Genomic DNA, 17100 nt, shown 5'->3' on the forward strand with positions numbered 1-17100 from the left:
AAAGAAAACACTGGTGGCTTTGAATTCAGGGCGGCCTGAATGAAGAGAGACCCCACTGTTGGCTCGGTTCGTGAGAGGATTAAAAACCCTGATTTTGCTGTGTAAAGACGTTTTCCAGCTCGCAGGTTTCCTCTCGTTGTACAGAAAAGTGGGTGTCTTCTCTTGTTGCCTCGTAGCCCCAGTGCTTTTCGATTTTTTTGTCCCCGGTTCCGGTTGCTTTTCGAAGACGCTCCGCAAAGTGGGAAAAGTGTTGTCGTTGTCTCGGTTGTCCAGTCCTCACGAAACAACACTTGATGCGGGTTTTGTCCCTCCCGCATTGAGCACAGAGAGTTAACCCACTGTTGGTCCGGTTGTCCGCTAGCTCTTCGAAAAGCTCCGGGATCCGATCGAGTGGGCAAGTGTTGCTGTCGTTTCCGTTGTCCGAAGCAGAAAGCAACACAGTGACTTGGTCTGTGGTCACTAAAGCCCACTGTTGTCTAGTAGCCTCGGCCGGCTCGCTCTTGCTGGGGAACACCTTCCCCCCTTTTGGTGAACTTCAGCAAGACGGGTTTTTTTCCCGGCCGCTTTTCGAAGAAGCTCTAAGAGGTGAAACAGGTTTTTCACTTTGAAAACTGACTTTAATTGAACTTATGTGAACTGAGTCCATGCAAATGTATGGAGTTAGTTGATGCCAGTTTCAAAGGTCAACTTTGAAATTGTCATCAACTAACTTCATACATTTTCATGGACTCAGTTCACATAAGTTTAATTAAAGTCAGTCTTTCACTCCAACAGTTCAAAGCACTTTACCCTTCATCATCTTCATTCATCAAATAAAGACTGATTATTTTCCCTTATCAATGAATTTCCATGAGCCTGAAACTTCAGGACTTAGTCTCAAAAAAAAAAAAAAAATTTGACTTAGAAAATGTCCATAATTTTTTGGGTAAGTCCCACACTCAGCTCAACCAAATTTTGGGGAAAATTGGGTAAGTCCCACACCCCATTTTTGTTAAAATGCTAGACTACCCTTATTTCTTTGTTATTCTTACTTGCTTTATCCATATATATTTATAAAGATTAAGCCTTATAAATAGGCTAAATGTTATAATAGACCAATTTTATAAAATAAGAGCTGATTATTTACTCTAAAATAGGGGATGGCTTAAACCTTACCAATTTGGGGGCATTATGATAGCAAGTAGATAAAAGTTGTGGCATAATTTAAGTGTATTATGACCGTAGTTAGAGAAAAGTTTAGCCAAAGTGTTTCTGCACATGAATTTCACTACAAGTGAAGTACAAAAAATAAAGTACAAAATCATAACAGACAAGTTATTCACACAAAAGTTTTTTATTCTCTTAACAGTTTACCAGACAGGAAAAAGACCACTGTAAGCAACATTAAGACAACATGTCAAAGACAGGGTCCAGCCACTGTGCAGCTTTTCCCTCAGAGCAGCGCAGCAGAGGAGGAAGATGGACTGTAACTGCAAAGTGACAGAGCCACAGAGCAGCCCAGCTCCACCAAACACCGCTAGCTACACCACAAACGGAGCTCTGAGGTTCCACACGCACAATGACTGAGCAAAGTCAGCCACGGACCAACTTTGCACTTACAGCAGCATACCTGCGCCACACTTCGCTCCACTAGCCGTTAGAGTAACACTGAGCAGCAGTCAAACCAGGTCTGTGTGGACGGAAGCGAGGTGGACTGTAACTACTGAAATGCATCTGATGCACCACAGTAGCCCAGCTCCACCAAACTTCGCCCACACAGCCCCAGCTCTTCCACTGCTCGGTTACTCAGCGACTTGCTAAGCTAACGCGTCGCAGGCAGAGACTGCCGGTTCCGGCCTGCCAATGACTACCAAAGAGACAAAAGCCACAGAGCAACTTTCCCCTCAGAGCAGCGTGTCTGTGCTGCGCTTCACTCTACCGGCCGTTGAAGTAACACTGAGCAGGAGTCAAACCAGGTCTGTGTGGAGAGGAGTAAGGTGGACTGGAACTACAGAGTAGCCCAGCTCCACCAAACTCTCCCACACAGCCCCGGCTCTTCCACTGCTCGGTTCCTCACGGCCTGTAGAGCTAACACATCACAAACAGAGACTGCTCTGAGGCTCCGGTCACACGTTAGCCAGCCGAGAGCCTGCGGAAAGAGCAAAGAGTGGAATTAGTGGGCTGGATAATGAACCGGGATAATGTACCGAAAATAAAGTCGAGTGGAGAGAAACCTTACCTGAAAAGATGGCCGCTTTGTTTCTTCCTCTTCTTCCAACAGGTGCTCTGCCGAGGCCTCTGGTAGACATGAAACAGACAATACAATTCACCTGAGTTCAACTAGAAAGGTTCACATGAGTTAATGTTTTCTCCACTTACCTTGGACATGGCTCGGGTGTCATCGCCCTTCGTGTATTAACCGTTGTGTCTTCTGAATCCCCTTTTTATACCGTACCTGTTTCCCGCCTTGATTTGCAACTTCCGGTTTCAGCGTCACATCCGCCGAGGACGTCACCGTCAGGGAACAAAAACTTATAATTATGTTGAAATACTGACACAGCATTTCAACATATTGTTTTTTCATTTCAATTTCATTTCACTTAATTACTCTTTCTACGCGTTTTTATAATTAATTATACACGAAAACATCCTCCGCTCACAGGAGGCAGCAGCGCCACTCAGGGATTAATCAGCCAATCAAAAGCTGAGAGACGAGAAAAAAGATGAACATAAAATTATGACAGATACATAAATAAATGAAACTACAGAATTAATACTATCCTCTAGTCACCATTATATATACCAGATTGTGCATTAAAATAAATAAATGGTTTTTGTGTTTCTTTCTCCTTCTTTTCAGATGTCCTAAAATTTTCTTTAATTTCTTTTTGCTTTAATTTATTCAGTAAAACATAAAGAAGGCTGCTTGGTGCTGCCAGTCTGTCACACTGTTGCTTATGTCTGACATCTTGTACTCAACTTACTGTAAAAAAGGACTTTAAAAATATAACTAGTTATTAAACAAAAGCTGTGTCAACTACTGAACACTCTCCTGATGATAACACAACTCTGTGTAATCCAGTTCCTCAGAGAGTTGATCTTCTGCAAACCAACAACTCCTCTGAAGCTTCAGTTTGCCTGATCAAACAGAGAGGGTTCAGTGAAGCTGGAGTCCATTTGAACGATATTTAACATGCTACACAGGAGACAGACCCCCTCATGTTGTCATATTTACAATAAATCCCATTTCCATGCCTTAACAGAGACATATCAACACCTCTGTCATATCAACATGTATGTATTTACATATGTTTACACTCTATATAAGTTTCATCCTTGATAACAAGGTTTGTCATCTTTCTGCTTAATTCTAGCATTGCAAAATAATTAAATGTAGTTGTGTTAATATCTCTGTGGGTTTAAGGTTTACCAGTGCAGTAAAAAGGTTAATTAACGGAATAATTTATTAACTTACATTTTATATAGCATTTTTTAACAATATTAATCTTTTTTTTAAGTTGCCTGCGTGTTGATAAATTTAAAAATTTCTCGAAAGTATCTCTGTGTTTTTTTAATTTAATCTTCACATAAAGAGATTTCCACATGAAATATTAATTATCATCATTACTTTGGGGGGTTTTCTGCCCTCCTGTGGACAAAAACTATCCTGCAAACATGACTTGATTGCAATATAATTTTTGAACACCAGATGACGGCAAACATCCGGTAATAATTACCACAAAAAAAATCTTAGTCAAAAATATTTTATTTATCCCAAGTTAGATAAATTCGTGTAACTTATCAGTTTCTCATCACACAGTACAGCAGTAGGAAATTAAAATAGGGAGAAAATAGAATGGGATAATAAAATACACTGTATAATTAACATTAAAATTAACTGAGAACCATTTTCTCAAGTTATATCTTAATCAAATATGCAAATTAAATGAACAATTTTGACATTTAGCAACTGGTATGACACGTCACAGTGACGTAGGGTGTAAACACGGAAGTTGTAACAACGACACAACAAATGTTGTAAAATCAGGGCGCACGTGTCCATTAAACATGTTTACAGGTAACTTCGCACCTTTTTATTGACACGAAGGACGAGGAGACTTCAGGGATGTTTACGAACCAGCGGAGGACTCCTTCCTTTTGATCGACGCCCTGAGAGAGACGCAGAGAGGCTAACGTGTACCTGAACGCATCACGAGTATCCACGGACTCCAGCTGAGTGTGTTTACTTTGCTGTCTGCAGTCCGTGCGTCTGTTTGGAGGTGGACCGTGGATCTGGAGTGCCCTCTACAGCTCTCGACCTTCGGTGAGTCAGCGTCACTTTTCGTTGCACTGCATTGTACATAACGGCTCCACAGGAGGGCGTTAAAGCGCTGATGGCATGCTGTCTTTATATTTACTGTCTTATGAATTGCCTTTGGAGATAAATTGGATTAGATTGGAATTAAAATTAAGTTAGACGAAATAAGTTACTTAAAGAAAACAAATTCTTCATTTACCTTTCCTCGTGTCTGTTGAGCTTGATTCGGTGCCTCATCTTATACCCTTATGTGCCAATTTCTGGTTGATTCTTCTTCTTTACAACAAAACTGCTGTTAGAGAATAATGTTGCCTTGCTGTTTTTTTTATGTTTGTGTGAGCTGCAAATCTCTTTGCAGAAAGAGTTGGTGTTGTTTGTTACTTGTCATTGTGATGGAGATTAGATGCAAATATCTTTGGCACATAAATGACATCAACAGGGAGTGTGTGTGTGTAGGTTGTACTTGGTGTGTCTGGAGTAGTTGATATAAGTCTGACCTTCTTTAGGAATAAATCTGAGTTATTCAGATTTTGTATATTTACATTTCTCTCAGTTTGGTGGATAACTTGTTGTAAATTATGTGAGTGTATCGGTAAAATGTGAATCATTTTAAACTTAAGCTTGTTTGTTAACACTTCATCCTGCTGCTCAGGTGAGCTGATAACATGCAGGTTATGTGAGGAGTGGTAAAGTACTGTCACAATCCCAGTTACATTATTTGAGCCTTCAGCAGAGTCATGCTCTCAGACACTAACCAGGTGATCTTGATTAAGTCCGGGGGGGGGGGGGGGGGGGGGGGCTCCACACGAGGGCGTCAGAATGCTCATGCTATGCCAGGTGATCTTAATTAAGTTAACAACATCAGGGTTGGGAGGGGCTCAGGACTCAGGGTTGGGGGGGCGGGAGGGGCAGCACATTGGTCATACTTAATGTCTCCACACGAGGGCGTCTCGGTGCTGGAGCCATGCTGGTGTCATGCCAGGTGATCTTAATTAAGTTCACAACCTCAGGGTTGGGAGGGGCTCAGGACTCAGGGTGGGAGGGGGACAGCATATTGCTCATACATAATGTCTCCACACGAGGGCGTCAGAGCGCTGTCTTTTTTTATTTATTGTATTATATATTGACTTTTGGGATAAATTAGATGAAATGAAAAAATTCACAGACAACAAATAATTCATTTACCTTTCTCGTGTCTTTTGAAGTTGATTTAGTGCCTTATCTAACACATATGTGCAAATACTTATTGTTTTTTCTTCTTTACAACAAAACTGCAGTTCTTTGTGTTGGTGCGATCTGCAAATCTCTGCAGAAGGAGCTGCTGTTGATAGTTTATTTTTTATTGAGGTGGAGATTAGATGCAAATATCTTTGGCACATAAATGACATCAACAGGGAGTGTGTGTGTAGGTTGTACTTGGTGTGTCTGGAGTTGTTGATATAGGTCTGCCCTTCTTTATGAATAAATGTATTAAAGCACCTCAATCTTCCCAAATATTAACATCTTTACACACTCTGTGTGTGGAGTTACTCAGATTTTCTTCATCATTTTTCTCTCAGTTCACTCAGACACTACCCAGGTGAGCTTGATTAGGTCCGTAACAACTCAACACACGGCTCAGGGATGGGCGGGGGAGGTGGAGTGTGTGTGTGTGTGTGTGTTTGTGTGTGTGTGTGTGTGTGTGTGTGTGTGTGTGTGTGTGTGTGTGTGGGGGGGGGGGGGGGGGGGGGGGGGGGGGGTCAGCCCATTACCTAAAGTCTCCACACGAGGGCGTCTCGGTGCTGAAGCCATGCTGGTGTCATGCCAGGTGATACTAATTAAGCTCACAACCTCAGAGTTGGGGGGCGGGAGGGGCAGCACATTGGTCATACTTAATGGCTCCACACGAGGGCGCCTTAGTGCTGCCTTTTTTTTACTGTGTTATAAATTGACTGTCGGGAATCTTTTTATGAAATTAAACTACAACAAATAACTCATTCACCTTTCCTCGTGTCTTTAGACTTGATTTGGAGCCTCATCTCAATCATATGCGCCAGGGTTGAGCAAGGGAGGTGGGGTTGAGGCTATGTGTGTGTGTGTGTGTGTGTGTGTGTGTGTGTGTGTGTGTGTGTGTGTGTGTGTGTGTGTGTGTGTGTGTGTGTGTGTGTGTGTGTGTGTGTGTGTCTGTGTGTAACCCAGTGACATAAGCCTTCAGCAGAGTCATGCTCTCAGACACTAACCAGGTGATCTTAATGAAGTTGGTTACAGCTCAGCTCAGTGCTTAGGGTGTGTGTGTGTGGATGTGTGTGTGTGAGTGTTGGGTGTGTGTGTGTGGATCTGCATGTGTGTGTGTTGGGTGTGTGTGTGTGGATCTGCATGTGTGTGTGTTAGGTGTGTGTGTGTGGATCTGCATGTGTGTGTGTTAGGTGTGTGTGTGTGGATCTGCATGTGTGTGTGTTAGGTGTGTGTGTGTGGATCTGCATGTGTGTGTGTTAGGTGTGTGTGTGTGGATCTGCATGTGTGTGTGTTAGGTGTGTGTGTGTGGATCTGCATGTGTGTGTGTTAGGTGTGTGTGTGTGGATCTGCATGTGTGTGTGTTAGGTGTGTGTGTGTGGATCTGCATGTGTGTGTGTTAGGTGTGTGTGTGTGGATCTGCATGTGTGTGTGTTAGGTGTGTGTGTGGATCTGCATGTGTGTGTGTTAGGTGTGTGTGTGTGGATCTGCATGTGTGTGTGTTGAGTGTGTGTGTGGATGTGTGGCTCAGAGTTGGGCGGGGGAACAACTCAGTGCTCAGGGTTGAGCAAGGGAGGTGGAGTGTTGGCTATGTGTGTGTGTGTGTGTGTGTGTGTGTGTGTGTGTGTGTGTGTGTGTGTGTGTGTGTGTGTGTGTGTGTGTGTGTGTGTGTGTGTGTTCGGGGGAGATGTGTGTCTGTGGGGGGGGGGGCGGGTGATATAAGTCTGCCCTTCATTAGGAATAAATGTATTAAAGCACCTCAATCTTCCCAAATATTAACATCTTTACACACTCTGTGTGTGGAGTTACTCAGAATTTCTTCATCATATTTCTCTCTGTTTGGTGGATTTAATTTTTTTTATTTTTGTATTTTTTTACTTATAGGAGTGTATCGATAAAATGTGAATCATTTTAAACTTAAGCTTGTTTGTTAACACTTCATCCTGCTGCTCAGGTGAGCTGATAACATGCAGGTTATGTGAGGAGTGTTAAAGTACTATCACAATCCCAGTTACATTGTTTGAGCCTTTAGCAGAGTCTTGCTCTCACACACTAACCAGGTGAGGTTGATTAGGTGTGTAACTGCTCAGCTCAGTGCTCAGGGGTGGGGGTGTGGGGGGGTGTGGGGGGGGGGGCTGTCAACTCGCAGGGAGCGGGGTGGAAGGAGTGGGGGGCGCTCGCAGGGAGCGCGGGGGGGTGGGGGGGGGGGTGGGGGTAGCAGCACATTGGTCTTGCTTAATGGCTCCACACGAGTCAGTGCTCAGGGTTGGGGGGGGGGGCGGTTCAGGGTTGAGCGGGGGAGGCGGGGAGGGGGAGCGCTCGCAGGGTGGGGGAAGTGGGGGGCATCGTGGGCAGCACGTTACCTAAAGTCTCCACACGAGGGCGTCTAGGTGCTGAAGCCATGCTGGTGTCATGCCAGGTGATCTTAATTAAGCTCACAGCATCAGGGTTGGGAGGGGCTCAGGACTCAGGGGCGGGAGGGGCAGCACATTGCTCATACTTAATGGCTCCACACGGGGACGCTAGTGCTGCCTTTTTTATTTATTGTCTTATAAATTGACTTTTGGGAAACATTTGATGAAATTTAATCACAACAAATAATCCTTTTATCTTTCCTTGTGTCTGTAGAGCTTGATTTGGTGCCTCATCTCACCCTTATGCACCAATTTCTGTCTTTTTCTTCTTCTTTACAACAAAACTGCCGTTAGAAAATAATGTTATCTTGTTGTTTTTGTGTTTGTGCAAGCTGCAAATCTCTTTAGAGAAAGAGCTGGTGTTGTTTGCTTGTTTGTCATTGAGGTTGAGATTAGATGTACATGCACAACCGGCTGAAGACATGCAGGGTGTGTGAGGAGTGGTAAAGTAATGTACCAATCTGAGTTAGACCGATTTAAGGCCTTGCAAGGGGGTTGATGATGGTGGTGATGATGGTGGGGGGTATCTATAACAAGCTCAATGATCTATAACACCCTCATTTGAATACTGTTTCCTTCTTTATCACCCTGGCAGTGTCTGCAACATAAAATAAATATGAGAGCAGAGCGCTTCTATTTACTCATTTATTTATATTAAATTATATTTTGAGTTGATTAATGGAATCATTTATTAATTTACTACATAGCAACTTTTAACATTATAAATCTCTTTTTGTTGCATGTTTTAAGATAAACTTTTACATTTAAAGTCATATCATCATCATCATCATCATCATCACTTTGGTTTTTTTCTGCCCTCTTGTGGACAAAAAGAGGGCAGAAAAGAGTTGCTCATCACACAGTACAGCAGGAGGAAATAAAAACAGGGAATAAATAGAGTGATGTGATAAAATGGGCTGTGAAATAAACACAGAAACACAGAAATATCAATTATTTTTAACTTAATATTCGTGTCCACCAAATATGTTTACAGGTGCCTCCTCACCTTTGTATTCACACGTGGGACGAGGAGACTTCAGGGATGTTTACTAACCTGCGGATGACTCCTTACTTTCGATCGACGCCCTGGAGAAAGACGCAGAGCTCTGGCCTCACTCATTGGACCCTCAGCTCTCCATCCGTGAGTCAGCATCACTCTTCGTTGCAGCACATTGTACAGACTTAATGTCTCTCCACGAGGACACCAAAATGCTGAGGGCATGCTGCCTTTTTATTTATTGACTTAGAAATTGACTTTTGGGAGAAATTAGAATAAATGTTTGTGATAATTAATTTGGTGCAGCCCTTAATCAGCATCTTTGCTCCTTATGCATGTGTATGGACCTGAAGGAGGCTTCAGTTAAACACTGACAAAAGTTCAATAACTATCAGGTACTTGGTCGACCTATCTTAGTTTAAGCAGGGCTGCTGTAGAAGATGTTTCAGAAGCACCTTCTTCCAAGCCCACTATCAAACAAGAGCGGCTGCTTTAAAGTTTTGCATAAATTTCTATAAGGGAGAAGAAAATAACACATGAAATCAGCATTCTGTAAACCAAAACAGTGTTTGCATGCTTTTATTGTCATACGTACTTCCGGTTCAAGAAGATTTTCTTTTCTTTTTTTTTCTTCATTTTTCACTTTTATGTTGTTTAATAGTTGCAAAGGGTGATCATGTAAAGTCAGAATTTATGTGCACACGGCTCAGAGTTGAGCACATTTCACATTTATCTAAATTCAGTTGTAATCCAGAAGCCTTTGAGAAATAGCTGATGGTTTGTAAAGCTAATGGGAACCTGAGAATAATTAGCACAAACAAAATCAGAATCAAAAATACTTTATTGATCCCACATGGAGATAATTAGTGTTACTTACCAGTTGCTCGGCACACAGTTCAGCAGTAGGAATAAAAATAGGATGTCCTGAAACCAGATGACCTGTGTGATGAGAAAATTCAAAATTTATTGAAAGTATCTCAATCAAATCCCAGTAAATAGATTTCCATCTGGAACAGTGCACATTATCATCATCACCACTTTTGGGGGTTTTCTGCCCTCCTGTGGACAAAATTTTCGCTGCAACCATGCTATGATTGCAATATGATTTTTGAACACCAGATGACGACAAACACCCGGGAGAATACGCTACTTTTATTTTTCTTAATTTATTGAACATTATATCAATATAAAAAAAAGGCCTAAACCAACATTAAACAAAATCAAGAAAAAGTTTTACTTTAAAGCATTATAAGTTAACAATATGAACGTAAAAGAACGTAAAGGAAAGAAAAAAAGAGGCCAATTCGTTTTAGAAATAACTAAAAAAAAAAAACTAAGAAGAAAAAAGATCAAACAAGAGTGGCTGCTTTAAGGTTTGACATGTATTTTTTATAAGGAAAGGAAAAAGAAGAACAAAACAAATCAAATTCTGTGCAACGAAACAGTGTTTGCATGCGCATATTAAAATACGTACTTCCAGTTCCGGTAGATGAAGCCATGTTTGTAGTTCCATAGGAAAGCGCTTTATTTTTAACACGTTATGTGAGTTTCTTTGATCAAAACTATTTTTTTTTCTCAAACTGAGTTAGATAGATATTAAATGACGAAAAAACTATCAATCGTGTTTTATTCTGTTTTTTTGTGAAAGTTTTTTTTTGTTTTTGCTCGTACGCATGCGCGGACAATGACCTCCTCTCCGGACGTGACGTCGGAACCGGAAGTTGGCAATCAGGACATGGCGTCTCGACAGCGTTGTTGCAGCTCGAGCTCTCCGTTTTCTGATTTTATCGAAAATAAATAGGTTTTTGGGCTGAAAAGAGAGACGTGGGACCAAGAAAGAAATTCGTGAAGGATTCGGTGAGTCAGCGTGTGAACGGAAACATAGAAATAGAGTAAACGGCCGCTGTTTGCGAGCTCCCGCTAGGGCTAAAGCTTATGCTAACGGTAGAGCTAACCTGAACCTTTTTTGCTGATATTTGACCACATTTAGTTATTCTTTATGTGCTTAAACATTGTTCTACTGTTATTTTATTTAAAGACACCGTAGTTTTTTTTTTTTATCGAATAGTTTTGCAGTTAACACCGGGGCTTCCTCGGGCTGAGCACGTGCTTTGATTTACCCACCTGAGGTTAATCAACCCACTAATTCGACCTTTTCTCTTCTTTTACAGGTTCTGTGCGACGCTGGTGAGCTACAAACACGGACACTTCTTTCTTTCTCCTACCTGCTGTGGTCATTGTATGACTGGAACCTCGGGGCAGACTGTTTGTGGCGTGTTAGCTCTCCGAGCTGTAAGGAACCGAGCAGTGGAAGAGCCAGGGCTGTGCGGGAAAGTTTGGTGGAGCTGGGCTACTCTGTGGTGTGTGTAACGCTATCAGTAGTTACAGTCCACCTTTCTTCTCTTCGCATAGACCTGGTTTGACCGCTGCTCATGGTTACTTTCAGTGGCTGGTGGAGTGAACCACGACACGGACATGCTACTCCGAGGGAAAGGTTGTACAGCGGCTACTTTCTTTCTGTTTCTAGTCTTTGTGTGACTGGAACTTCAGGGCAGGCTGTGTTTGTGCCGTGTTAGCTTTACTAGCTGTAAGGAACAGAGCGGTGGAAGAGCCAGGGCTGTGTGGGAGAGTTTGGTGGAGCTGGGCTACCGTGTAGGGTGTTTTTCACTCCACTCGGTAGTTACAGTCCATCTTTCTCCTCTCCACACAGACCTGGTTTGACTGCTGCTTGTGGTTTCTTACAGCTAGTAAAGCTAACACGGCACAAACACAGCCTGCCCTGAGGGGAAGGTTACACAGAGGCTAGTCTCTTTCTTTCAGTCCGTGTTTGCTAGCTCGCTGCTTCAGTGGGCTTGGATAAGACCACACCCCTTCATTAACTGAATTTGCATATAAAGATTTATTCAAATTTATTCCGTTGTCCATGCTCATTATTCTTTCATGCATTTCATTTTTTGACATTTTTTATTTGACTAGAAATTTAAAATATGATTAAAAAATTTAACTTTTTTTAGGTTGAAAAAGTTTTTTTTTAGATTTCTAAGAGTAAAATGTTGGTGTTTAAGTACAAGACAAAAAAGTTGAAGTTCGTTTGAGAATTTTTATTGCAAGAGATCAAAGTCAAAACCAAACAGAAATTCACTGGAACCTGAAAAAGAGAAGAGAGCATGCAATTAGTAGAGTAATCGACTGAATTTTTGGAAAAATGACTTAAAAAAATTTGCTAAAAAAAGTTTACCACGAGCGGAGAGCCGGCTCCTTTTCACCCCTTCATCACCAAGAGACCGCGAAGAAGCCCCACATCCCGGTCAAGGAGGTCTCTGGCCCGGGTCCCGAGAAACACCAAGCAAAACTTGATGCTTTTCCAGCCCGAGCAAGGGCTCTCCTCGACGGGGATGTGGGGCCTCCTCGTGGTCTCTTGGTGATGACTGGGTGAAAAGGAGCCGGTTCTCCGCCTGTGGTAAGCAAACGTTCACCGAGAAGCTGAGCTGAAGCGTGGTTTCTTGCAGGTGGACAGCGAGCCGACACCAAGACACGAGGCTTCTCCCACATCTCCACCTCCAGGTGAGTCTTCAGAAGCAGGGCCTGAAATGAGAGGAGAGCAAGAAATTAGTGGATTAATCGACTGGATCTGGTCATATGACTCAAGTTTTGGGGGAAAATGCTTTTCACGAGCAGAGAACCGGCTCCTTTTCGTCCAGTCATCACCAGGAGACCGCGAAGAAGCCCCACATCCCCGTCGGGAAGTGTCCTTGTTCGGGCTGGAGAAACACCAAGCTAAGCTTGATGCTTTTCCTGCCCGAGCTAGTGCACTCCCTGGCCGAGATGTGGGGCTTCCTCGCGGTCTCCTGGTTATGACGGGGTGAAAAGGAGTCGGCTCTCCGCTCGTGGTTAGCGCCTTTAAAACTTTTACCGAGAAGCTGAGCTGAAAGCGTGGTCTTTCTTGCAGGTGGACAGCGAACTGACACTCACATCTTCACCTTCCGGCGCGTCATCAGAAGCGACCGGAAGGACGCCCGTCATGGAAGAGCAACCAACCGAGCCGAGAAAAAAAGCCTGAAATGAGAGGAGAGCATGGAATTAGTGGATTCATCGACTGGATTTTGGTAAACTGACTAAAGTTTTGGGAAAAATGCTTTTCACGAGCGGAGCGCCAGCTCCTTTTCACAAAGTCATCACCAAGAGACCGCGAAGAAGCCCCACATCCCCGTCCGGAAGTGTCCTTGCTCAAGCTAAGCTAGATGCTTTTCCAGCCCGAGCAAGTGCACTCCCTGGCGGGGATGTGGGGCTTCTTCGCGGTCTCCTGGTGATGACGGGGTGAAAAGAAGCCGGCTCTCCGCTCGTGAGAAGCTTTTTTTTAAACCTTTACCGAGAAGCTGAGCTGAAAGTGTGGTTTTTCTTGCAGGTGGACAGCGAACTGACACCCACAACTCCACCTTCCGGCGCGTCGTCAGAAGCGACCGGAAAGACGCCCGCCATGCTGGAAACCGCGTGGTCCAGCAAGAGCAACCAACCGAGCCGAGAAAAGGTCCTGAAATGAGAGGAGAGAGTGGAATTAGTGGTAGGATTAGCAACAAACTGAGATGTGCTAATATTTTTTTTCTTCTTTTTCTGCAGGCGGACAGACCGAGCAGACAACAGGACCGCACCTGTTAGCCTCCACGTGCTTCATTGAAAAGCTAGCATGAAGGAACCCGGCTTCTCCGGCCTCCCCTGCTCCCGGCCCATCATCAGAAGCGGCCTGAAGGACATCGGACATGTCGGGGACACGAGGTTTTCCAGCAGGAGCAACAACCGAGCCATCCGAAAGATCTGAGAAGAGAGGAGAGAGTGGGATTAATGGTAGCATTAGCCGCTAATTGAGACGTGCACAAGAGTAATGTTTGTTCTTCTTTCTTTCAGGTTTCACCGAGCTTCCTCCAACAAACCGAGCAAACTGCACCTGAAAATAGAAAAGAGAGCGGAGTTAATGGGTACTTTGATGGTAAATTGATAAATGCACTGAAATAAAGAAAAATAAACTAAACTTACCTTGTGTCTTTGTGTCTAAAACAGTTTAGCAAAGAGTTTGTAAAAAAAAAAAAAAAATGTTGAATTATTTGGTTGATAGAGAAAAATCTTGCTCTAAACCAAAGTCCAAAGTAAGGCAAATGTACCTTACTTTGAGACTCAGTCTGGGGAAAGTGAAGCAGAGAAACCTGCAGAGACAGGAGAGATGTGGACGGTACAGAGTCTTCAAGAAGACTGAGCACTGATTCTGTAAACTGCCCCGCTTTTATAATATAATTTTAACACACCTGAAACCAATTAGCAATCAAAATCCTGTAACTATCTATATGATCTAGATCTATAATGATCCTCTACATTCTATGAGGTCTTGATCCATGTTGCAATATTGCTGGCACACCTGTATGACCTCCTCACATAACTACAAGACCTGCCCACTCCTATATGATACAATAAGTTCACTGAGATCATTCAAACTATTTGTTTGAGATCTGCTTTAACGAGCTCTGTGTTCTCGTGGTTTGGGTTCATGAAAGCTTTGGACTTATTGCCTGTCCATGAGAAGAATGAAGGAAAAAACTTTTCATCATTTCATTCCACATTTCTTTTTATTTAACATGTTACACACTTTGATCAACATCAGCAGGGGATGAGACTGAGCTGCACTTTAACTGGAAAAACATTACATGAGAGAAACACACACCATAGAATGTACTTCATCATCACTTTATTTCAAAAGATAACTTTTAGCAGGAAGTGTGATTAACATTTACATATTTAAAGTATGTTACACAAACTTGTGCTTGGGAAAAAAAAACTTTTTAAGCTGCGTGTTTTGCAGAATCTTCACTCTACATGGTTTTCTTTTATTCACAGACACAGATTAAATAATGACTAACACATGGAGTATGTTGCTCCATGTGGAAAACATGAAAAAAACTACAAATGACACCATCAATTACAAGGTCAGTTCCACTGTAAGTCATTTTTGTTCAAAACTAATGTAGTTTCTGTTTCAGATGTTCTCTCCACTTTCACAAATCAGAAATCAAAGACCAGCTGGCTGTGAATGCACTGTATCTTCTTTATTTTGACATTAAAGTAAAATTAACCGTTGTTAAGATGACAGAAAACCACAGTTAACAAAGACCTCTTTAACTTGACTTCCACATGATGTGTCCGTCCTCTGACAATCAGAGCAGCAGGGAACGCTCGGTGCTCAGCCTCTCTGATCCTGTCCGACACACTCTCCTCTGTGTCTTCACTCAGCACCAGCACCACCTCCTCCAGCATCCATCTCCTCATCCTGTACAGTTTGCGATGAACGACCTGGAGAGGAGATACAGACAACATATCAACATTCAGGGTCAACACTATCTATCAGAGCCTGCAGGTTGGTCCCTGTAGGTGTGGAGAGGAAGTCAGATGTGTGTCCTTCACTAAATCTTGTTTATCAGAAACTCACCTGAGCTGGAGATGAGGACTCCCACTTTGGTCCTCTTAAGCGGCTTGTCACTGTCACCATTCTTCCCAACAGCCTCCTGATTGGATGCTGCTCCCTCACCCAGCAGGTCGTGTTAAAGGTTGTGGACCACCACAGGTTCTCCTCCTGCATCAGAAGAACAAATATGAATCCTTTTGTCTTTACAGCCTGTTACCCTCAGCTGTAATCTCAGAGTCCTACCTGGCTGCTAACAAGTGAGTGAACCAACAATCCAGGCGCCCTCCTGATGCTGAAGCTGGAGGAGAACCCTCTGAGCATCCAGAGGGGACAGCATCAGGACCGCTCCCAGGCAAAATCAGCACCGAGGTCTGCAGGCAGCACCTGAGGGATGTTCTCCAGCAGTCCACTGCAAAGAATCTGCAACAGGAGACCACTTTAGATCTTTGTTGGTGTCAGCAAAACCTCACCTGGAAGCAGAGAAGGGTTAATTTTAAAATGAGCTGCAGCTAACCATTACTTTACTTTCCCATCTACACACTGACTCACCAACCGCGTCTGTCCTGACTTCCCAAAAGGAGCATGTCTCCCCACCAGGTCGTACTCTCCTGGAGCGTGGAGGCCCGGTATCTCTGCCGTCTCGCCACCTGAACACTGGATATCATACATCATTTGCACATATCATTACACGAGTGCTTTTAGGAATCATTCACATTTATGTCTGCTCTTGTGTTCACACAGGATACTGAAACACACCGTCACTCATTAAGAAATAAATCTGCTATTTTTATTTTAAAAATAAGAATAACATAAAATCTTAAAAGATGTTTTCCTCTGATGCAGCTGCACACAGTGAATCACCTCCCATGATGCACTGCTCCTTTGGATCTCTGATCACATATGACCATTCCTGTTTCTGTTTAACTTCTACTCTCTTCATTTAAAGGCAGCAGAGGATATTTGTGCTCAGCCTGGAGTATCAGCAGCATTGTCTACCAAACATTTGCATTAACGCCTGTTTTTCTACGTTAACTTAGCGACATGTGCTAGCCGGGCCGGGGCTGGTCTGGTACTAAACTACGGTATTAACCCAGTTTACAAAGTTTGACAGCTGTCATCTTTCAAACATGAGCAAACTGTAAATAAATACATTACCTCGTCGCTTTGCATCCTGGGAGGAGATGTCTGAAACAAAGAAAAGTAGAGTTAAAAGATGATTCGACCTCCATCCATGCTACAAAACAAAAGCACGCCATGAGTGTGGCGTTCACACAACAGGAAGAGCGAGTGCTCATGGGAAACTGAGCCCTTTCAGGATAGTCTTCACAGCGCCATTGTAGTCACGAATCAACAGGATAACCATAGCGACGGAAAGAAAACCCGAACAGCTTCTCTGCGATGTTTAATTACCACGAAAACTCAATCCAAGCCTTTCAAAATAATTCAGTGTGTTCAGTGTTTACCTATCGTTACGTTTAATTCCTCCAACGAAGAAGAACTGCATCTTCTACGGCTTAACGTGTAACAACACGTTTTACTCTGCTCAAAGGCGCCATCCTGTGGCGAAAGCTTTAGTTGCACGAGGTGGAATGAACCCTGTAATGGGCCGAGGGTGATCAGTGTAAATTAGAAAATAACTAAGACAACTTTTTTTTCATATTCTAAAAAAAAAAACGGAGTGACCCCTCCACAGATGTTTTAAAGGTGCATTTCGTGACCTGTATTTCATGAT

At 43.1% G+C, this 17100-nt stretch overlaps 4 long non-coding RNA genes across 4 annotated transcripts; 1 reads left to right on the forward strand and 3 right to left on the reverse strand.

Moving 5' to 3' along the window:
* Nucleotides 1–1344: 1344 nt before the first annotated feature.
* On the reverse strand, nt 1345–4741 carry LOC141785762 (uncharacterized). The gene is made up of 3 exons (XR_012597569.1): nt 4497–4741; nt 2219–4412; nt 1345–2128 (listed from the first exon to the last, which is right to left on the reverse strand). It is a non-coding gene; the product is annotated as an uncharacterized LOC141785762 (long non-coding RNA).
* A 5869-nt stretch (nt 4742–10610) lies between these two features.
* Nucleotides 10611–13677, forward strand: LOC141785758 (uncharacterized). Its single transcript, XR_012597566.1, has 6 exons — nt 10611–10777; nt 11092–11107; nt 12430–12484; nt 12870–13026; nt 13326–13448; nt 13538–13677. It is a non-coding gene; the product is annotated as an uncharacterized LOC141785758 (long non-coding RNA).
* Nucleotides 12007–12966, reverse strand: LOC141785760 (uncharacterized). The gene is made up of 3 exons (XR_012597568.1): nt 12834–12966; nt 12397–12505; nt 12007–12068 (listed from the first exon to the last, which is right to left on the reverse strand). It is a non-coding gene; the product is annotated as an uncharacterized LOC141785760 (long non-coding RNA).
* Nucleotides 13316–14067, reverse strand: LOC141785759 (uncharacterized). The gene is made up of 3 exons (XR_012597567.1): nt 13952–14067; nt 13570–13862; nt 13316–13451 (listed from the first exon to the last, which is right to left on the reverse strand). It is a non-coding gene; the product is annotated as an uncharacterized LOC141785759 (long non-coding RNA).
* Between the last annotated feature and the right edge of the window lie 3033 nt (nt 14068–17100).

This window comes from Halichoeres trimaculatus, unplaced genomic scaffold (genome assembly GCF_033239565.1).
Source record: "Halichoeres trimaculatus isolate MK-OKI-2021-1 unplaced genomic scaffold, fHalTri1.1 fHalTri1_scaffold_24, whole genome shotgun sequence".
Taxonomy (NCBI): domain Eukaryota; kingdom Metazoa; phylum Chordata; class Actinopteri; order Labriformes; family Labridae; genus Halichoeres; species Halichoeres trimaculatus.